The 9,155-nt window shown below is 33.7% G+C and overlaps 1 long non-coding RNA gene across 1 annotated transcript; it reads left to right on the top strand.

Moving 5' to 3' along the window:
- The first annotated feature begins 6,191 nt into the window (after positions 1–6,191).
- On the top strand, positions 6,192–7,105 carry LOC107864915. Its single transcript, XR_007049587.1, has 5 exons — positions 6,192–6,385; positions 6,473–6,514; positions 6,779–6,847; positions 6,927–6,976; positions 7,068–7,105. It is a non-coding gene; the product is annotated as an uncharacterized LOC107864915 (long non-coding RNA).
- The last annotated feature ends 2,050 nt before the right edge of the window (positions 7,106–9,155 follow it).

The following is a 9,155-nucleotide window of genomic DNA, read 5'->3' as shown; positions in this document are numbered from 1 at the left end:
GTTAGTTTAATATACTACTACTATCCTTAATAACATTAATTTCATAACGTTTTATTGAAATTATAATTTTTTTATTATTAGTATAGTTTCATCTTTAATTTAATACTTAAATAAATAATATTTAAATATATTATATAACTTAAATTTATTCTCTGCTTTATAATATATATACATATTCGCTTAATTTTTTTTGTATGAGGCTGACCCGCCTAATTAATAAATCTTCAATATTACTCTTTTTCCGTAATGACAAAAGAAATTAGATGTCATTTTCATCTTTGAGTCGAAAATAATGAAAAAATAATAGTGAAGAGTCATTTAAAGGTCATATTTGTGCAGTTTTGAATAGTTAAAGGTCATATTTGTGCACTATCAAAGTTTAAGGTCATATTTATGTATTATGCCCTTAGATTTTAAGTTGGACGCACCCAGTTTTGCGTGTTGAATACGCGTTTTGCCACGTAGGATTGGAGGTTATATTTGTGCAGTTTTGAATAGCTAAAGGTCATATTTGTGCATTATCAAAGTTTAAGGTCAAAATTATAATTTGATGTCAAGTTTAGGATTATTTTTATGTATTAACTTACGTTTTATCATCAAAGGACATCACAAATTCTCCAAACCATTTGGATTGGATCATATATATATATACTCAATGTGTTTCTTCATTTTGGCAGCGGAATATTATAATGTGGTTGGCTGGTAAACCCTTGTACCCTTATCTAGTTGAAATTTGATCACACTACCAGAAAATATTCCTATGGCAATAAAAGTTTTAGCAATGATTGAAAAAACGTTGCTATAGATAGCCTATTGACCGTTGGAGTTTTTTTTGTTGTAATAAACCTATTTGATGGTATAATCATTGCATTTATCATATAACCGTTGTATTAGAGTACTCTGTAGCAACGGTTGTCCAAAACCGTTTTCATAAAGTATCTAAGGCAACGTATTTCATCCGTTTTATATTATTTTATATATATATATATATATATATACACACTTATGTCCGCCAAAAACATCCACTGTGTGTCCGCTATCAGCCACCACAAAGCAAAGCTCCTCCGACCGCCACTGATATTCAGCTCCAACCGTCACTGTTATTTCAAGCTCCGACCTCACTGTTATTTCAAGCTCCGACCTCACGGACCTGAGTTCACTTTCACCCAAATCTATCTCCATCCTATTCCACACCGAATTTCAGCCACAGGATCTATCTCCATCCATCTAATCTCAGCTGCGACAGCATCCTTCAATTTTCAGCTGCCATATTTTAGTCGTTGAGGTTGTAAAGAGGCACCACTGCTCCGACCACCACTTCAATTTCGGAGAAAATTTGGGGTTTTCTTCTAATTTGTTGATTTTAAGGTTAGTTTATTCTTCTAATTGACAATTTTGATCTAGGTTTCCTGGATAACCTCAGCACATACAATCCTCCAAAAGTAGTTCGAACTTGAATCCTCCAAAAGTAGTTCATTTTTGGGGCTTTATTCTAATTTGTTGATTTTAATGTTAGTTTATTCTTCTAATTGATGATTCTGACTGAATAACCTCAGCGCATAGAATCCTCCAAAAGTAGTTCAGATTAGAATCCTCCAATAATTCGGATTAGAATCCTCCAAAATTTGAGGCTTTCTTCTAATTTGTTGATTTTAAGGTTAGTTTATTCTTCTAATTGATTTTAAGGTTAGTTTATTCTTCTAAGTTTCCCGGACTCTTTGAGAATGTTGATGGGTGCACTTAGAATCCTCCAAAAGTAATTCATTTTTGGACGAATCGACACGAGGGAGGCAAGTCAGGTAACATTTTTGAGAGGCCGAGCAACTTAGGCCACAATTTGCTAAGGGTCTATTGAAAATCTCCTCTTTATCTCCACAAGGTAGAAATGAGTTACTTTAGTTATTGTTGTCATTGCAGCTGGAATATTTGCATGTTGAAAAATACAAGAATTTCCCAATAAAAGGAAAAAAGCTTTGTTCAAAAAGTAAAGAAGAATGAGGGTTGCGGAGAGTAGATGTGATTTCAGTTTTTACTATGAAAAAAAAATAATTCAATAGCCCTTTTTTTAGTTAAAAACTCAATGAAATATCTATCAATCTTTGGTTATTTTCTCCAAACTCTCAACCCCAAGGTGAGAATTAGTAGTAGGAGTTGTAATTATAATTGCAGCAAAATTTCTGAGGCTGTGATGATGATTTTCTTCTTTCCTTCTTTGAGTAATTCATTAATGCAGGAGAGCGATTGAATCTGTATCTTGGCGGGGCAACCCAGATAGCAGGTGAGCTTGCAATCGGTGTTTGCAGTCATTGCGGTGATCCGGTCTCTCTTGTTGTATTGTAAGCAATACAGATCTGAGCCTCAATGTTTGATTTTTCAGAAAGGCAGCTGGGGAATTGATAGGTTGAAAAACACACGAGAATTTCCCCTAAAAGGAAAAAAACTCAGAGATTAAAAATGAGGGTTGTGGAGAGTAGAGGATAAAGTTAAAAGGGTTGTTACTCCTCTCTGTTATGCCTGTGATTTCAGTTTCTACTGTGAAAATATAAATAAATTCAACAACCCTTTTTTCAATTAAACTCAGCCAAATGACCCCTTAAAGTGTTTGCTTGTTCTCTCCAAAATGCTCACATCCAAACCGAGAATTAATTTTACTAGTAATAATTCTAGCAAAAATTCTAATGCTATGATGTTTTTTTTCTTTCTTTCTGAGCAAATTTGGGCATCAAAGAAGTCGGACCCGTATCTTGGCGGGGCAACCCAGATGGTAGAAGTAACCCTGTAACCGGTACTTGCAGCCATAAGGATACTTGATAAAATGTTTACATAGGCGTTGATAGAATCTGACTTCTTATGTTCATTTCTCATTTCAGGGATGGAATTAAACTTACCTATATGTGCCAATATGGGTTCTACATCTATTCCATTGTTGCTTTCCTTCTTTGGGAAACGCAACGGAAAGACTTTGCTGTAAGGATGTCTCATCACATAGTCACTGTTATTCTGATTTCATTCTCATATATTTCAAGATAAAGTTTAATTTATCAGTAGATAACCTTTTGTTTTTTAGTTATCACTTTCCTCCTTTCATTATCTTTTTTTCATTTGTGTATGTATACTCTATCTTGATATGAAAACAGGGACATGATTTATGTATGATGTTATCAACACTTTTATGGTCTCTATGCCTATGGTGGGTGCAATACAAGTGGGAATTTTATATGTGCTTGAAATTTTCATATGCACTTAACCACAGAGCTCAGACATTCTTTGACATATTTTAAGAGATAACTTTTCTTTTCATTTTCAATTGATGGTAGGGTAAGGGATGCTTGGTCTAAGTAGATTTTAAACTCTGAAGACCTAGTTCAAGAGTAAAAATAGTAGAAGGGAAGTGGACAACTGAACATTTATTGCCAAAGGAAGAACAATTAGATGCCAATAATGGTGATAATTTTAATTTGCATATTCATATATAAAAAAACCTAGGGTTTTTTGGTGTATAAGAGTTTCAATGGCAGAGATTATCTGTCAAAAACCTTGTCAGACTACTTGAAATTTTGAAAAGAAGTCTCTAACCCAGTGTTATTTCGCTAACACTCGAGGAAATAAATTAGCAAATGCAAAATATTTCTATTGCTGCCGATATATTAGAAGAATGAAGCAGTTTTAATCTGTTGCAGTTTGTGTATTAATTTGTTGTGTTTTGACATGTGTAGCTTCTTTCGAATAAGGATTGTTATTCTTGCATTACATGATGCAAGTGATGTCTTTATGGAGGCTGCCAAACTTTTTAAATATTTGTGGAAGAAGCTTGGAGCTAGAGTACTGTTTGGTTGTTTTGTTGTCTCCTGGCTTGTACTTAGGCTATTTTTCTTTTCATTTTGGGTCATACGATCCTCAAGGTTAGCACTTATCAGATTTTTTACTCATGGTATTGTTCCCCTTTTCTAGTTTCTCCTAATTAGTTCGATGTGTTTCACTTCCCAGTTATTATCTGTGGGAGGTCTTGAAGTTGTCAGAGGCATATGATACAATGTTATACTACTTCTTCAACACAATGCTCTTGACCTTACTTGTGTTCCACATTTATTGGTCGATGCTCATCTGTTCAATAAGAAGAAGACAGTTGAACAATAGAGGTCAAGTTGGGGAAGACATAAGATCTAATAAGCATTTTAGTGTCATTTTGAACTTACAGGTACACTATGTTGTTGAATTTATGCTTGATATATAGTGTTAGTCCTACACCCCTTTTCATTGTTGTCTGTTCCTATAAAAAAATGAAGAGTGGAACTACAAGAAAAGTATGAAATGAGTAATCAAAGTACTTTTCCACGTTGCAAATATTTTCTCATAGATCTTAAACTGATGAAGCTTTATCTTGTCTGTTTATCTTTTTTATTTGCTTATATTGAATTGGGCAGTAAATTTTACTGAAGCTAACTTTTTCTTTATTGAATTGTGTGTAGTTTTATAGACTGGCTTTAGGACATGAAATGATTGTTCTGAAGGAATTTGTTGTAGTCTCTTTTCTTTTTCTGAATTTCTCACAGAAGCACATTCTAAAATTATGGATGTATATATCTTGATATTTGACTCTGAAAATTGGCGAGTACTTATGAACTGCCAGTTAAATTCTCTCTTTGAAGATAATTGTTTTGATCTGGGAGTGTGGTCCTGTTCATCTAATGATTCAGGACAAACTCTTGTTGCTCGAGTTACCTTTTAATTATTGCATGACTTGACTAGGTTGCTCATGATAAAGACATACGACGACAGATTGGGAAAGATATATATTTTGATTTGGTGGATTTTGAGAAAGTTAAGAGCTTCCGCATTAAAAAACAAATATTTTTTACTATTTTCAAGGTACAAACTATCTTTTAATCTCAAAATGCTATCACTGACATTTATTTGCCTGTCTACATGAATTTAGGTTCTTGAAAAAAACAACATGATAAGTTCAGTAAGACTCGATGAGATAGTTTATTAGTGTTACCTTAGATTGGTAGTATGTCGTATGAAGGTAGATGAAGATTCTCAGATGTATGCTTCTTTAGATTAAGGTGTCTGCATTCACACACTTGAGTGCTAACCACTTTTTGATCTTGCACATAATACTTTTGATGCGTCGAGTAAAATTCAGCTAATAATTGATGTTCATTCACTCCTGCTATATGCAACCTTCCCTTACTGCACAAAGCTGTCGCTCAACCAGACAATCTTTGTAATATTGGGCCTCTCTTTACGTGTACCCTTAACAACAACAACTTGATTTTCCCCTCACCACCAACTTGTGATATATTGGCTTTTTCGAAAGCAATCCATATCTTAAACCCCCCAAATCCCAACCCCAAACCCAATCTCTGAGAGTTTATTCTACTTTCATACCATGATAAAGCTTATGTTATTGATGTTGTTTGACAGTCTCAACCAACCAATGATATGATCAAAACCTTGAGTTGGAAGTAAAAAAAAAATAACTTTTTAGCCTAATTCACACCATCCGTTTGCATTTTGTGAATACTTGCAGGTCATGGTGTCATTTAGGTATGAATTAATTTTGACGGAGCTGCTATCACTGGTGGAATCAGGGGAGATACTGATGACCAGGATAGATAATAATGTTGAAAGAATCTTGAGAGTTAAATTTGTTAATGAATTATTTAAACATTCGTTTACAGATAGATCATTGATAGATTTGGTTGGTTGCAAGGTATTCTTACATCTTTCTGTTGCCTATTGGGACTATTTAGGCGTTTCTGAGTCTAACACTACTTTCTCTACATTTATAAGAGTACAACATCATCTAATATTGGAGAACAATCGTATAACATGAGTAGGCAAGAACCACTTCTTAGAAGAAACTCCCTCTTAAAATGGATTAATAGCCTTCCAACCCCATCTTTATAGATAGAAAGTCACTGTTGGTTTTGAAAATGCCTTCTGGAACCTTGTATATCATACTCTTCCCTAAATGTTCAAGTTTTAAGGAGATTACATGTGACCAGTATTTGTTCTATTCAATTGCTGAAGTTCTCCGTTGGACTCTTCAGTAGTTGTTTTTTATATGGAATCTAAATAGCAGTTGGCTATATATTGTCTTACATTAGCACAATAATGATTCTGTATTTCACTATCTTCGATCAGTTTTAAGTCTGGTTAATTTTTTCACATTATTTAGGCACATAGAGACCTATCACCTGAAACAGTTCACAAATCCTTGGTTTTGTTGAAAAATGAGGAAGATCCAAAGAAACCATTTCTTCCTCTAGATAAGACCGCAAAAAAATACTCGTTGCTGGAACTCATGCTGATGATCTTAGATACCAATGTGGAGGATGGACAACTACATGGACAGGACTCAGTGGCAGAATCACAGTTGGTAAGCAGTGTCTAATTACAAGTCTCTCCCTAACATGATTATAGACAATACATTTAAAACCTGAACTTAAACCTGAATGGCTTGTAGAAATAGCACCTCAGTACTACCAGTTGAAAGATGTCGAAGACGGTAAGTGCTCTTACTGTCTTTTATTGCAGCAAGTGTTTTTATTTATTATTTTCAGCTTTTGTTGGTTTGGATGCCTTATTGGTGCCTCACGGCACAGTACTAAGAGTAGTCCCCAATCTCATCATTGAGGGACCTGCAATCCAACCTGGACATTGGGTTTAATCTAGTGGTATTCATTATTATTTTCAAAAAAATATTTGTTGTTTTCAGTTCCCTAGTTTGAGTTATTTGCTCTTTATTTCTTGTGTTGGAGGCATTCAACAGTGCGCTAAAAGCTTTCGAGAGTAACATCATATTCTCAAATGGCCTATTAGTTCGATGGAGTGGTGGCAGGTATTCTTTAGTTTCTTGTGTAGACTATGCAACTGAATCTAAAAGTTCTACTAAAATTATATGTCAAACATTTTTGTAGTGTCCTGAAGGATGTGGCAGAAACTATAGCTGCTCTTATAACTGAGAAAGGTAATTCTCTAACTATTTTTTTTATATAATTCCTCATTATCCTCATTCTTGGATATAATTAATAGTATGACAACTTGTCTTTTCTCTTAAGTAATAAGCAAGTTCCCCACAAGGCATACTCTACACACCAGATACTGTTGCTAAATTCAGGTATTGGCTATGTTATTTAATCATGAAAAAAACTACGTTACCAAATTCGTGTTATGACAAATGAAACTCAAAAATAGTATTGTGATTTTGGAAGTGCTGTTGCTTCACCATTATAGGACATCTAATTGTTAGACTAGAGAATAATCAAGTTTTTTCATCTTGGAATGTGTTTCTCTTTTGAACTGTGGAGCGTGCTAACTGGATCACATATGTTAGACCTATATAAATGTGGAACTGTAGTTTTCTCTTTTGGCAATTTCACTTGTTCTTTAATTTTTATCATCTCACATTTGGATGTTTGTACTTCTTTCTAACCATGATTGGTTGATTTGTCTCTTCACTAGCTAACTTATGTGTGGTTTATGTACTTATTTTGTTGTGGAATAGTCCTTTTTATGTTGTCATTTAAGTGCTAATTTATATTATTTGTTCTCTTTTTATAGGTGTCCAAAATGAAGAAAGAGATGAAGAAAATGATGAAGACATTGACCTTACTGGAGAAGATTTTTGGGTTGTGGATAAATGCTCTAATATCAATAGTTTTGTGTTGAATTTTTTGAAACTTATCGTGACTTGAACTTGCTAGTATGTAAAAACTTAACTAATCATTTGGATTATTAATGAATGATTTATATTATTAATGAATGATTTTGTTTTGTGATGTATATATATTGTGTTAGCATAGAATAACAATAGGTAGTCAAAAAGCGTTGCAACAGAATAACAAAAGCATCGCAATAGATGCTATTGCAACAGTTTAATGTTGTTGCAATAGATGAAAATAGGCGTTTTAATAAGTAATGAAATAGTTATAATAGGTAGTCAAAAAGCGCTGCAATAGAACAACAAATGCGTCGCAATAACATCTATTGCGACGGTTTGTGACCGTTGCAATAGATAAAAATAGACGTCTCAATAAGTCAAGAAATAACCGTCGCAATAGGTCTATTTATGGTGACGGTTGTCAAAAACTGTCACCATAGCTCTACCTATGGCGACGGTTTAGACAATCGTCGCAGAAACCGTTGCAATAGATCTATTGCAACGCCCACCTATGGGACGGTTGCAGAACCGTTGCGATAGGTCTATGACAACGATTTTTTGGTCTATTGCAACGATTTTGCAACCGTCACCATAGATCTAATTTCTGATAGTGTCACCTACAATTATGTATGCCACCGTATACTACAATTGACAATAATTCAATGGTTGTTTATTTAACCTATTTGTTTTTCTCTTTTTATCGATGGTTCACAGTTCAGTAGAAAGTTCCCTCTCGTCTCTATTTGCAATTCTTTATTGGGAAGGAAAGGATTAAAAGAAAAAATGGCAAGTACTTTTCTTTTCTCATATATAAGGAGTTTATCAAATAAAACAGACATGGTTTTGCACTTCGAAATTATGCTTAATTGAACGAATAATTTATTCACATGTATGAGAGGTTAGTGTTGATAAATGGCTATATAAGGTATAAAGTTTCTAACAAAACAGTAACATAAACACACACCTTAATTTATCACGTTTATACAAATCTCTACCCTTACAAAGTAATTACAAAAATTTCAATTAGTTATATATCTTTATTGGATGTATCAGGAGCTAATTAAGTATATATCTCGACACTCAAAATTGAAGAAAAATATATCGGGAGCTAATTATGTATTTTTACAAAAGAAAAAAATGTATCTTCGTTGGATGTATTATGTATCTCGACAGACACCAAATAAGAGAAAATGTATCGAAAGCCAATTATGTATCTTTATAAAGGAAAAAATGTATCTTCGTTGGATGTATCGGAGAGTTAATAATGTAGCTCAACGGATTTAAAATTGATATTTTCAGTAATTATAATTTTTTTGTAATTAAGATCCAAACTATCGAAATTTATGTTATTTTTCCATCAAAAACACAAGGCTTCAGCCATATGGGCTCGCACAGAGAATGGAGAGGGAAGGACATGGGCTTCTCTATTTGTTTCTCGTACATGGGCTTTTCTATTTGATGCAATTTGCAAATGTATGGGCTTCTC

The sequence above is a fragment of the Capsicum annuum genome, unplaced genomic scaffold (assembly GCF_002878395.1).
Source record: "Capsicum annuum cultivar UCD-10X-F1 unplaced genomic scaffold, UCD10Xv1.1 ctg3246, whole genome shotgun sequence".
In the NCBI taxonomy this organism is placed as follows: domain Eukaryota; kingdom Viridiplantae; phylum Streptophyta; class Magnoliopsida; order Solanales; family Solanaceae; genus Capsicum; species Capsicum annuum.
Note: the sequence above shows the minus strand (reverse complement) of the source record. Positions and strands in the feature narration are given on the sequence as shown.